Source organism: Oncorhynchus gorbuscha, unplaced genomic scaffold (genome assembly GCF_021184085.1).
Source record: "Oncorhynchus gorbuscha isolate QuinsamMale2020 ecotype Even-year unplaced genomic scaffold, OgorEven_v1.0 Un_scaffold_1006, whole genome shotgun sequence".
NCBI lineage: Eukaryota > Metazoa > Chordata > Actinopteri > Salmoniformes > Salmonidae > Oncorhynchus > Oncorhynchus gorbuscha.
The window spans coordinates 132501-146773 of NW_025745921.1; the positions used below are offsets into that span (position 1 = coordinate 132501).

The 14273-nt window shown below is 42.9% G+C and overlaps 1 long non-coding RNA gene across 1 annotated transcript; it reads left to right on the forward strand.

The window, feature by feature from the left end:
• Window positions 1-9869: 9869 nt before the first annotated feature.
• Window positions 9870-13804, forward strand: LOC124020957. The gene is made up of 2 exons (XR_006836167.1): window positions 9870-12202; window positions 12459-13804. It is a non-coding gene; the product is annotated as an uncharacterized LOC124020957 (long non-coding RNA).
• Window positions 13805-14273: the final 469 nt, after the last annotated feature.

Here is a 14273-nt window from a genome sequence, read left to right on the forward strand (position 1 = left end):
CTCTATCTCTCTCTGTCTGTCTGGACCCCCTCTATCTCTCTCTGTCTGTCTGGACCCCCTCTATCTCTCCCTCTCGGTCTGGACCCCCCTCTATCTCTCCCTCTCGGTCTGGACCCCCCTCTATCTCTCCCTCTCGGTCTGGACCCCCTCTATCTCTCCCTCTCTGTCTGGACCCCTCTATCTCTCCCTCTCTGTCTGGACCCCCTCTATCTCTCTCTGTCTGTCTGGATGAGACCTGGCGTCTGCGATCCACAGACCATTACTTCTAAACATACTTATTTCCTTTTATGGAAGACATTTTATTTGATAGGATTGAGATGGGTTTTGTTGTGTGTGTGTGTGTGTGTGTGTGTGTGTGTGTGTGTGTGTGTGTGTGTGTGTGTGTGTGTGTGTGTGTGTGTGTGTGTGTGTGTGTGTGTGTGCGTGCGTGCGTGCGTGCGTGCGTGTTTGCGTGCGTGCGTGCGTGTTTCGTGCGTGCAGTATCACGTCCTTGCGTGGTGAGTGCGTGCGTGTGTGTTTAGGTGTGTCTCTGGGTGTTTCAAAAGTGCCTCAGGAGTTAGAGGAGGAGTCCTTGAGCCAATATGAAAAGGAATGGAGGAGAATAGAGGAGGAGTAGGGGAGCCAATATGAAAAGGACAGCAGTCAGGAGAATAGAGGAGCCAATATGAAAAGGACAGCAGTCAGGAGAATAGAGGAGCCAATATGAAAAGGACAGCAGTCAGGAGAATAGAGGAGCCAATATGAAAAGGACAGCAGTCAGGAGAATAGAGGAGGAAGAGGAACTGTATGTTTGTTTCCATGTGTTGTTTCTGTCTTCCCTTCCCTTCGTTCTTTTCGTCGCCTGCCACCAGGCAGATGCATTCTGGGATAATAAATGACCTCTGCCCCAGCGCAGTTAAGAGGTTAGAGGTCGTGCTGTTGAAGTTCTAAGGTCTTCTTCCTATTCCTCCTCGCGCTGCATTTCCCTTCAGAGCTGGGCCACCTACTGTAAGACTACTGGATTCTGCTGGCGACCAACACAGGGAACCTTTGGAAGAGGGAACTGCCAGCAAGGGGGACGTGTTTAAGGGACGGACCCTCACCCAGGATTTCTATATTGACATTAAACATTGACACTGGACTGTACGGAGGAGCCAACGACAGGGAGAGACACTGGCATCCAGGATCTGTTAATCTGTAAGGAGGAGCCAACGACAGGGAGAGACACACATCCAGAATCTGTTTATCCAGGATCTCCAGGATCTTTAATCTGTAAGGAGGAGCCAACGACAGGGAGAGACACTGACATCCAGAATCTGTTTATCTGTAAGGAGGAGCCAGCAACAGGGAGAGACACTGACATCCAGAATCTGTTTATCTGTAAGGAGGAGCCAGCAACAGGGAGAGACACTGACATCCAGAATCTGTTTATCTGTAAGGAGGAGCCAGCAACAGAGGGCAACACCGAGAGACACTGGCATCCAGGATCTGTTAATCTTTATCATGCTCAGCTGTCGTGCTGTCCGCACCAACACCCTACGCCCTCCTCCTCTCCTCCACCACTCGCTCACCTCCCTCTCTGTCATAATGCCGCCACTTCCTCATCACATGCAGCCACTTCCTGTTCCAAACAGGAAGTGTTGACTAACGTCTGGTTCTAAACAGGGACAGCGCCACCTAGCTGCCCTGGTTACCTCAACCTCCCATCCTCCGTTTGTTCTCTCTCTCTCTCTCTCTCTCTCTCTCTCTCTCTCTCTCTCTCTGTCTCTCTCTCTCTCTCTCTCTCTCTCTCTCTCTCTCTCTCTCTCTCTCTCTCAGTTCAGTTATTAAATCTGCGTTGTTTTTGGTTGTAGTCGTTTATCGGTTGTAGTTTTAAACTCCTCAGTGGTCCGTTCATCCTGCTATCCTCGCTGTATGATGTTTTGGGGAATGAGTGTAGGAGAGGAGGAGGAGAAACTGGGCAGGGCCGAGGTAAGCTGTGGCCTTTCTTGTCTGTGACAATACTGTGGCTATGTGTTGGTGCCAAGTCGCTATAATCACCACAACACACAGATCAGAATCCCATCCACTTCATGTATTTTACACACACACACACACACACACAAACAGTATTGTGCAAAACTGGCCAGACTTGATTTCTTAATTTGTTATTTTTCATGATGTTATTTATCCTTATTTTTGCCCAAATCAGGGTGCTGGCCCTAACTGTGTATTTTGCTTGATTTATGTTTTAGGAGATTTTAAGAAGTTAAGAAGTATTGAAACCTGTGTGTGTGTGGGGGGGGGGGGGGGCAGCGGCAGGATGTTGTCAAATGTGTACCTATCAGTATGCATCTTTCAAACACCTTGTGTTTATTTATTTATTTATTTTGTCCCTGAGGTGAAAGCTGTATTTGGAGGAGGTGAGGGGGTGAAATATGTATCGCTGTTTCTTAAAAGCAACACTACACCTAAACGGTTAAATTAAGGTAGCATTAACTAAGTATGGTGTCATGTTTCACTTTTTTATCTATCACCCTACCACCTGAACAGAGAAACCATTGGACAGGCTTCCAAAGCTGACTGTTTTTCCTCCTATAGCTGCTTCAATTATTTGATGGTTGTTTGTTTTTCTGAATATTGAACTACTGAGGTTTTGATCAGATCTCATCGAGGAGCCTATCAGAGGGCAGGACGGGCTAGACCAATCAGAGAACAGGACATGAAAGACCAATCAGAGAACAGGACATGATAGACCAATCAGAGAACAGAAGAGGATAAGACTATCAGACAGGGGCTCTGTGACCTTTCGACACCTGAGCTGTGACATGATAATTACTATACATCACCCTGTTAGGCACTCCCATAGATATGTAGTAGAGAGCTCTTCTCTATGTTAAAACTGGCCAAATGTGCCCTCTACCCAACTCTATGGGCCTGCCAGGCCTTATGAGATGCATCTGAACAAGCTCTGCGCTCCTGTCCATTGCGTCATCGCCGACAGACAGAATAAATGACCCTAACTCACAGACTGCAGCCAGACGGTACTCGTAGACAAAGAGACAAAGATAATATTCGGTGCGTAAAGAGGAAATGCCACGTAATAGCAGGACATTGGCGTTAGGAGGCTTTTTCATGATTAGTGGGATTGTGATTCTACATCTCCCGTTGGATGTCTCTGCCTTGTGGGGCTACTGACCGTAAGCACGACTCAGACTGACACCTGTTTTATTATCAACCTAATTATGCAAATATGATGTGTTCCAACGTATCAATGATATTGTAGTGTGATAAATCTATCCTGGTGATACAGTATGAATCTCTGTGGTACAGTAAGGACTGTCTAGGATGTCACTACGTTGTCTGTACAGTGCACACTTGTGAAGCTTCAAACATTTATAAAATATATATTTTCAATGCTTTTTCCGCCGTCCAAAATCCTTTTTTTTTAAATCCTGGGTCTGAACATCAAGGTCGAGGAGGTCTTTGGGCTGTCGGTCTTACAGGACAGATTGTAATGATGATGACGGTCTTTCCCGTTCCCTATATATCCCAGAGATGTTGTTAGTTACAGTAATCCAAACTACCATCCTACCACATTACCATCCTACCACGTTACCATCCTACCACGTTACCATCCTACCACGTTACCATCCTACCACGTTACCATCCTACCACGTTACCATCCTACCACGCTACCATCCTACCACGTTACCATCCTACCACGTTACCATCCTACCACGTTACCATCCTATCACGTTACCATCCTACCACGTTACCATCCTACCACGTTACCATCCTATCACGTTACCATCCTACCACGTTACCATCCTACCACGTTACCATCCTACCACGTTACCATCTTACCACGTTACCATCCTACCACGTTACCATCCTACCACGTTACCATCCTACCACGTTACCATCCTACCATGTTGCCACCCTACCACATTACCATCCTACCACGTTATCATTCTACCAAGTTACCATCCTACCACTTTACCATCCTACCACGTTATCATCCTACCACGTTACCATCCTATCACGTTACCATCCTACCACCTTACCATCCTACCACGTTATCATTCTACCAAGTTACCATCCTACCACTTTACCATCCTACCACGTTATCATCCTACCACGTTACCATCCTATCACGTTACCATCCTACCACGTTACCATCCTACCATGTTAGCATCCTACCACGTTACCATCCTACCACGTTACCATCCTACCATGTTAGCATCCTATCACATTACCATCCTACCACATTACCATCCTACCACATTACCATCCTACCATGTTACCATCCTACCACGTTACAGTCCTACCAAATTACCATCCTACCACGTTACCATCCCACAGCGTTACCATCCCACCGCGTCACCGTCCTACCGCGTTACCAGCCTGTTAAAGTTCCCATGTTGTATAGCTAGCTGCAGGGTAACTAAGCTCCTCTCTGAAGGCTCACACTTATAGCCATATAGCCTGATGAATGTTTACTTGAAACGATGACACCCCACTCCAAAATAATGCAACGCTTGTGAACTTAGAGACTTCCACTCACCCACCCCTTCCCCCTACCATCCTATTTCTACAGTATAGATTATTTTTGTTTCTATACATCCCCAACAAACTGTGCCATACACATATTCATATACATACAGTACTTCAAGAATACTTCAAGAATACTTCAAGAGTACTTCATAGTACTTTTGACTTGGGAGGCCTGAGACCCATCGTTTGAGGCTGTGAGTTTGTGAGAGAAGGCCAGAGGCTGGTACAATCCCTGTGAGGAGTTGGTATCAGTCAGGACGTCGGTGCTGTTTGTTGGCCGCTAACAGAGTATGTTGGTACAGTGAGGAGTGAGTGGGTGCTTGCAGTCCACAAGATATGCAAAAACAATGCACTAACTTTAAACAACAAGATCCATATTATTAAATATAAAACGTTTTTTTTTAAATACAGTTGTACAAAAGAAGTGATAAAGAGAACAAATTGTATTATAGATATAATATATTTATGTTTTTTTGTTACAGCGTCATTTTAAATTGAGGAAGAAACCTGTTATACTTGAAATCGGGTTAATTTCAGTATATATTAAGATGTATTTCATTCTTGATTTCCATCTATTTTCTCTTTTTATTAGTTGTCATAAACATCCATTAATTGAAAAACGACTAGATGTACATTATTGCATGAGATTTCAGTTCAGCATTTCAGCCACGTTTTCAAATGTATTGATTTTTTCTAAACAGGCAAAGTTCCGTGTTATAACTAAAAAGGAAAGGGTTGCTATTTTATAATATATTTGTCTTGTAAATATCAACTTAGGGTCGATACATATTGCAGTTACTGTGTTGGACAGACCGATAGGAGAGGACATGCTTTGTTTAAAAATGATTTTGCATATCTTGTGCTTATCCAAGTGGTGAAAAGTGTGTGTATTTTATCTGAAGCAGGACACTCTATCTTTAATGTCTTGTTCTGTTGACGACCGAGCCAAACCCATTTCATGTCACAGATGATGCTTACTGTATGTGTGATGAAAGGAAGGCTGTGACGGTTATACCAAATAGGAACTATCCTCTATCCCCAGCCCTCAACTCTGACCCCAACCTCATTTCAGAGGAGGGGCACAAGGTGACTGTGTTCATCCCCTATTTGATGGTGAGTGTAAATAGTTGCTATAAGAGACAGGGGAAAAGAGTGGTTGAATACAAGACCTGTTGTCTGTCTGACATTATCATTGCGTTATTGTTTTTACAAGCATGATGGGAAATAGTTTTAGATGTGGTCTCTTTGAGAGCGTATTCCCCACAAGATAGACCCAGTAGACAAATTAGATTTTTATCCCATTGACAAACCATCTGACGAATAAGGATATATATTCATTGAAGGTAGTTTTGGGAGAGAGTTTATTACCAGGAGTAAATATCCAAGTATTATTGTATAAATTGCATGGACCTAAAGACATCGCACTGTCCATGATGGAATGACACATTTCACTGAATCGTATGTATTTCACTATATTTTTTTAAATAAACTATATATTATCATAGCGTTCGTTTATAAATAAAAATATATTACTCCTCTGAATGTCATGGTATAAAGGACAGATTCATATGTGAGAATAGATATGAACAGATAGTTTGTATTGAGTGAAATGTCCAGGTGGTGTTGCAACAGAACACCATGACATCGTTGTTGAACTAGACGTCCTCCGTAGACGACTTTGACCCCTGTGTTGACCCCTGTGTTGACCCCTGTGTTGGATTTTGATTGAACAAAGGGTACGTTTACTCCAACAACAACGTCATGTCATTTTCAGGGACTTTTATTGATAAAAGGGACGATGGATTGTATTTTAGCATTAAAAGGGCTTTCTGAAGGAGGCTTAGGCTACAGACCCTGGTCTAATGTAGTGTACTATATAGGGACTAGGGCTCTGGTCTAATGTAGTGTACTATATAGGGAATAGGGCTCTGGTCTAATGTAGTGTACTATATAGGGACTAGGGCTCTGGTCTAAAGTAGTGTACTATATAGGGAATAGGGCTCTGGTCTAATGTAGTGTACTATATAGGGACTAGGGCTCTGGTCTAATGTAGTGTACTATATAGGGAATAGGGCTCTGGTCTAATGTAGTGTACTATATAGGGAATAGGGCTCTGGTCTAATGTAGTGTACTATATAGGGAATAGGGCTCTGGTCTAAAGTAGTGTACTATATAGGGAATAGGGCTCTGGTCTAGGGAATAGGGCTCTGGTCTAAAGTAGTGTACTATATAGGAATAGGGCTCTGGTCTAATGTAGTGTACTATATAGGGAATAGGGCTCTGGTCTAATGTAGTGTACTATATAGGGAATAGGGCTCTGGTCTAATGTAGTGTACTATATAGGGAATAGGGCTCTGGTCTAATGTAGTGTACTATATAGGGAATAGGGCTCTGGTCTAATGTAGTGTACTATATAGGGAATAGGGCTCTGGTCTAATGTAGTGTACTATATAGGGAATAGGGCTCTGGTCTAATGTAGTGTACTATATAGGGAATAGGGCTCTGGTCTAATGTATAGTACTATATAGGGAATAGGGCTCTGGTCTAATGTAGTGTACTATATAGGGAATAGGGCTCTGGTCTAAAGTAGTGTACTATATAGGGAATAGGGCTCTGGTCTAATGTAGTGTACTATATAGGGAATAGGGCTCTGGTCTAAAGTAGTGCACTATATAGGGAATAGGGCTCTGGTCTAATGTAGTGTACTATATAGGGAATAGGGCTCTGGTCTAATGTAGTGTACTATATAGGGAATAGGGCTCTGGTCTAGAGTAGTGTACTATATAGGGAATAGGGCTCTGGTCTAAAGTAGTGTACTATATAGGGAATAGGGCTCTGGTCTAGAGTAGTGTACTATATAGGGAATAGGGCTCTGGTCTAAAGTAGTGTACTATATAGGGAATAGGGCCCTGGTCTAAAGTAGTGTACTATATAGGGAATAGGGCCCTGGTCTAAAGTAGTGCACTATATAGGGAATAGGCCTCTGGTCTAAAGTAGTGTACTATATAGGGAATAGGCCTCTGGTCTAAAGTAGTGTACTATATAGGGAATAGGGCCCGGTCTAGAGTAGTGCACTATATAGGGAATAGGCCTCTGGTCTAAAGTAGTGCACTATATAGGGAATAGGGCCCTGGTCTAAAGTAGGAATAGGGAATAGGGCCCTGGTCTAAAGTAGTGTACTATATAGGGAATAGGGCTCTGGTCTAAAGTAGTGTACTATATAGGGAATAGGGCCCGGTCTAGAGTAGTGCACTATATAGGGAATAGGGCCCTGGTAAAATGTAGTGTACTATATAGGGAATAGGGCTCTGGTCTAGAGTAGTGCACTATATAGGCAATAGGGCCCTGGTCTAGAGTAGTGTACTATATAGGGAATAGGGCTCTGGTCTATAGTAGTGTACTATATAGGGAATAGGGCTCTGGTCTAAAGTGGTGTACTATATAGGGAGTAGGCCTCTGGTCTAAAGTAGTGCACTATATAGGGAATAGGGCCTGGTCTAAAGTGGTCTAAAGTAGTGTACTATATAGGGAATAGGGCCTGGTCTGGTCTAAAGTAGTGCACTATATAGGGAATAGGGCTCTGGTCTAAAGTAGTGCACTATATAGGGAACAGGGCTCTGGTCTAAAGTAGTGCACTATATAGGGAATAGGGCCCTGGTCTAAAGTAGTGCACTATATAGGGAACAGGGCTCTGGTCTAAAGTAGTGCACTATATAGGGAATAGGGCCCTGGTCTAAAGTAGTGTACTATATAGGGAATAGGGCCCTGGTCTAAAGTAGTGCACTATATAGGGAATAGGGCTCTGGTCTAAAGTAGTGCACTATATAGGGAACAGGGCTCTGGTCTAAAGTAGTGCACTATATAGGGAATAGGGCCCTGGTCTAAAGTAGTGCACTATATAGGGAATAGGGCTCTGGTCTAAAGTAGTGCACTATATAGGGAACAGGGCTCTGGTCTAAAGTAATGCACTATATAGGGAATAGGGCCCTGGTCTAAAGTAGTGCACTATATAGGGAATAGGGCCCTGGTCTAAAGTAGTGCACTATATAGGGAATAGGGCCCTGGTCTAAAGTAGTGCACTATATAGGGAATAGGGAATATGGTGCCATTTAGGACATAAGTGTATGTAATAATGTCCATTCAAAGGACTGAGGTTAGGCCCATGTACATAATCACCTACAGCGTCTCTTCCAAAGCCTTTGTGTTGCTGTACTTGCACCCTGCTTCAGTCGGAGCTGTCACCCAGTGTGTTCCCTTTAGACTCTCCTCTAAACATGTAGCTACGTCGTCCTCTTTCTGGATGGTGGCCTGTGTGCTGTACTTGCACCCTGCTTCAGTCGGAGCTGTCACCCAGTGTGTTCCCTTTAGACTCTCCTCTAAACATGTCCTCTTTCTGGATGGTGGCCTGTGTGCTGTACTTGCACCCTGCTTCAGTCGGAGCTGTCACCCAGTGTGTTTCCTTTAGACTCTCCTCTAAACATGTCGCTACGTCGTCCATTCAGGGTGCTGTTGTGCTCAACTCTCGTGTTGCTGTGTTTGTGTGGCGTCAGGTAGGCGTCTCGGATGATAGTGCAATTGTTGATGTCTTGTCAGGCCGGCTGAGATGTCTTCGCTGTTGTCTCTGTAGCGTTGTGGCTGTGGCATGCTGGGTAAGTGGTTGACAGAAAAAGGTAATGCTACTCGTATAAACATAGGTGATTATATGAAAGTTGAGGATTCTAATTATCAAGGTGGATGAGATGCAATGTGTATCACTGGAAAGACCATCTCTCCTTGACTAGTTACAGTATATAGGCTTATATTAACAAATAGCTATACACACAATACAATGTCATTCATAGACATTTCACCAAAAAAATCTAATTTGCCAAAAAAATCTTCTCCCTGTTTCCCTCAGTGATGTTGAAAGATCATAAATGTGGAGCTCATTATGTTCTCTTTTAGAGTCAGTCACTTTATCTGAAGGAAAAGTATTAAGGACTTCCTGAAGAACGTGATTGGACACTGACAAGTGGTTTACCAGCTGTGGACTGCTAACTATGTCCGATGTGGGCCGCCAGTGGGCCACTACATGGTTGCTAGCTGGAGGGATAGTCTGGGTGACACTGGCCAAAGACATTGATAGTTCAGCATGTACTGCCGTTCAGGTCAGTTTGTCACATATCCTCGACTGAGGGATGACCATAGAGACGTACCAGAGAGCTCATCTATCTGAACAGGCTTGTCACATATCCTCGACTGAGGGATGACCATAGAGACGTACCAGAGAGCTCATCTATCTGAACAGGCTTGTCACATATCCTCGACTGAGGGATGACCATAGAGAGCTCATCTATCTAAACAGGCTTGAGAGCTCATCTATCTAAACAGGCTTGTCACATATCCTCGACTGAGGGATGACCATAGAGACGTACCAGAGAGCTCATCTATCTGAACAGGCTTGTCACATATCCTCGACTGAGGGATGACCATAGAGACGTACTAGAGAGCTCATCTATCTGAACAGGCTTGGTTGAAATGGCTGATCCTCTTGTTGTGATGTTAACAGTAACCAGCTGTATTTGTTACAGTATTACAGATTCCTTTATTAAAAGATGTGACTCTGTACCACAGTATTACAGATTCCTTTAAGATGTGACTCTGTACCACAGTATTACAGATTCCTTTATTAAAAGATGTGACTCTGTACCACAGTACTACAGATGGATCTTATATTTTCTTGTAAATTAATCGTTGTTGATCATTTTGATCGAGACATAAATATTTTAAGAACTATTTTAAATATAGACTTTATTTTCCTTTTCTAGGTAAAGTCAAGATCTAGTTAGCGTTTACTAATTAAACAACATCTCTCATCCCTTTCCTTTCAAAAAGAAATGAAAGAATATCCCTTTTTCAGTTTTGTTGTACAACCATTATACATTATGTAATGGGGGAAGAAATCACAAAACTGTTTTTGAATTAAAAACACTATTTTATATATCCTGAATGACACATATATCTATAGTAATTCATTATATTGTGGATAGCATATTTTTTAGGAGGGTAACTGGAGTAGCGAGTTGTGGGCTGAATAGAAACCATTTAAGATGCTACAGGTAGGTACAGTATAGAAAGAGCTCATACTGCTGAGACAACTCACAACGTCTGGGCGCGGTCACCAGAGAGGAAACTAACCGTCTTGTTGAGGATTTACATTTGAATCAAAATGCTTCGCCTCTCTTTAAGATGAAGAAGATTCCCCTGATCCCATGTCATGCTAGCCAAGCCAAGGCTTTATTAGAAACATGTTGAATGTGCCTCTCTTTAAGATGTAATGTTTCCCCTGATCCCATGTCATGCTAGCAAGCCAAGGCTTTATTAGAAACGTGTTGAATGTGCCTCTCTTTAAGATGTAATGTTTCCCCTGATCCCACGTCATGCTAGCAAGCCAAGGCTTTATTAGAAACGTGTTGAATGTGTGTCATTTACTGCTTGTGCATCCGTCCATCCATCCACGCGGCACGGGACAGGTCAAAGGGCACGCTCCACTAGTAGAATGGAAGCATGCTGTATTGACCTCTCACCTTTGACTCTCGACCTCCACTTTGACTGACAGCGTCCACTTTGAGCTGCATAGGTTATAACTTCCATATGAACCTTGATAGACATGACTTAACTAACCCGGAACAACAACCCTACATTAGTTCCACGTCAACAAACACCCCCCCAAGAGTAGCAAAATCAGGAGCACCTTTCTTTTAAAGTCCTCGTCTTAAAAGACTGTTAGTATATTAATACTCATGATTATAATGATCATTGTTGTACAGACGTGTCAGAGACAACATTTCTAGAGGAGATCACTATTTTGCACATGAACCACTATCTAGTTTGACAATGACTGCTCTTCCAAGATAAAAGGTGCTGTCTAGAACCTTAAAGGGTTAATTTGGCTGTCTCCATAGGAGAACCCTTTTGGGTTCCACACAGAACTCTTTCAATGGAGGGTTCTAAATGGAACCCCAAAAAAAAGGGGTTCTGTCTGGAACCAAAGGGTTCTGCTATGGGGACAGCCAAATTAACCCCTTGTGGAACCATTTTTTCTAAGAATATACACAGAGGCGTTGAGAGGAAAGAGTTTTAAGAAGTTATGTCTGGATTTAAAAGATAGCATGAATAATGACTGTCTGAAATAGCACCCATTCCCTTTACAGTGCACTACGTTTGACCACTGAAGGCCACTGGTCTAAAGCAGTGCCCTTATGTAGGGAATAGGGTTCCATTTGAGAAGCAGACTAGGACTTGTTTTCAAGAGGCCTTACTGGCCAGTGAGCAGGTGTGAGTTGGTTGAAGCAGACTAGGACTCGTTTTCAAGAGGCCTTACTGGCCAGTAAGCAGGTGTCAGTTGGTGGAAGCAGACTAGGAATCGTTTTCAAGAGGCCTTACTGGCCAGTGAGCAGGTGTCAGTTGGTTGAAGCAGACTAGGAATCGCTTTCAAGAGGCCTTACTGGCCAGTGAGCAGGTGTCAGTTGGTGGAAGCAGACTAGGACTCGTTTTCAAGAGGCCTTACTGGCCAGTGAGCAGGTGTCAGTTGGTGGAAGCAGACTAGGACTCGTTTTCAAGAGGCCTTACTGGCCAGTGAGCAGGTGTCAGTTGGTGGAAGCAGACTAGGACTCGTTTTCAAGAGGCCTTACTGGCCAGTGAGCAGGTGTCAGTTGGTGGAAGCAGACTAGGACTCGTTTTCAAGAGGCCTTACTGGCCAGTGAGCAGGTGTCAGTTGGTGGAAGCAGACTAGGAAGTTTTCAAGAGGCCTTACTGGCCAGTGAGCAGGTGTCAGTTGGCTTCAGTTGGTTGAAGCAGACTAGGAATCGCTTTCAAGAGGCCTTACTGGCCAGTGAGCAGGTGTCAGTTGGTGGAAGCAGACTAGGACTCGTTTTCAAGAGGCCTTACTGGCCAGTGAGCAGGTGTCAGTTGGTTGATTCATGAACGTTTCTCTCCCTCTGTTTCTTCCAGGTCGGGTTAAGATAAATACTGCACCGTTATACTGTAGCATTCCACAGTACGGTTCCAGATTCCACATGGAGCAAACACAGTATTTTGATATAAAATATTCAGACGTTTTATAAGATCGCTTTATTGAGGTTTAACGGTTGTTTAACTGTCTTTTCCAACACAAGTCGTTTTTCTGCTTTGATGTGACCTTCCTGAAGCCACGCCGGAGAGAGATTATTGTTTACCTGGTATGGATAACAGAACACCGAGGATGAGTAGTTGACTATTGGTGATGAAGAGGGGTTTGTGTGACTGTCATAAGTCATAAATAGTTTGGGAGGGGTTGGTTAATGTTGAGTTAAAGACTTTGTTTTATTGGTCCGCGTCTCACTTTAAGGCAGTAGTAGAACGTTATACCCATCAGGTTTAAACAAGTCTGTAATACATTTAAATACTTCAGTAATGCCCTAAATCATGATTTAGTCAATCATACCCAGAATCAGAAGACTAACTGGTGGAAGTGGAAGGATAGACCACTTTTTGGCAAAGTCGTCTGTCCTTATTGCGTTTATATGTGAAAGAACTATTCACAAAAAAACGACAAAAGTATTTTTTTGTGATATTAGTAGTGGCACTACTGTTAAATGTAGTATTTTAAGAAGAACAGCACTATTTACGGTCATTAAAATGAACTAGAATGTGTATTGTGCATTATGGTAGCTTTGGAGGCAGCCATCTTGTTTTGTATCAATTTCCTCATGCTCAGAGACAGTCACTCACGTCATGTAAGGGGTTCGTCTAGTTGTTGGGGAGTTGTTGAGTGGACTTGCCCAAATCCGAGCCCCCTTTTCTCCTTTGAATGACAAGTCTACATGGTCGCACCAACAGACATTTCCGCCCATTCCCTCAAATCTGACTTTTTTATTTTCTATAAAGAAAAAACAATTCTATTACTTTATTTTTAATTTCTCGTTTCATTCTTTCATTTAAACCAATTTTTAAAGAGAAAGAAAACACATACAAAATCTGAATATTCAATCACTTTTTCTACTTCTATTTTCAAAATAACTGAAAAAAAAACTAAATAAAAAGTTGATTTGTATATAAGTGATGTACAGTTTGTATCTGTTAATGTCAGTCTGTCTTTGGTGACAGAGTCTGTCTTGCTTATAACGCACGCTACCAGTAAATCAAATACTAATATATTTAGACTGTACGGTCCTTGAAAGCAAGTTTTAAATTAATCTGATGTATATTCCTGTAACATTGCATTTTTATCTGAGGAATTATGTTATTAAAAAATTGCTAATAAATTGCATTTCGTACAGCTCCTTTTTGGATTCTGTGTCTATTCTAGAGGTTTGTGGTCCTTCTGTAGCTCAGTTGGTAGAGCATGGTGCTTGTAACGCCAGGGTAGTGGGTTCGATCCCCGGGACCACCCATACGTAGAATGTATGCACACATGACTGTAAGTCGCTTTGGATAAAAGCGTCTGCTAAATGGCATATATATAGGTTTGGGAGGCATCATGATGCAGAAGCGTAAGTCCAATACTTGGCATAAGTATAGCCAATATTTTAAACCAACTATTTTTTTAATGGTTCCCCCCCAAAAAACTGTATTCCACCTGTGGTTAGGATGGTCTTTGTGTTGTCAGTGGGAGAATTTAGAACCCTGTGTCCCTGTTCAAATGTATTCCACCTGTGGTTACGATGGTCTTTGTGTTGTCAGTGGGCGAATTTAGAACCCTGTGTCCCTGTTCAAATGTATTCCACCTGTGGTTACGA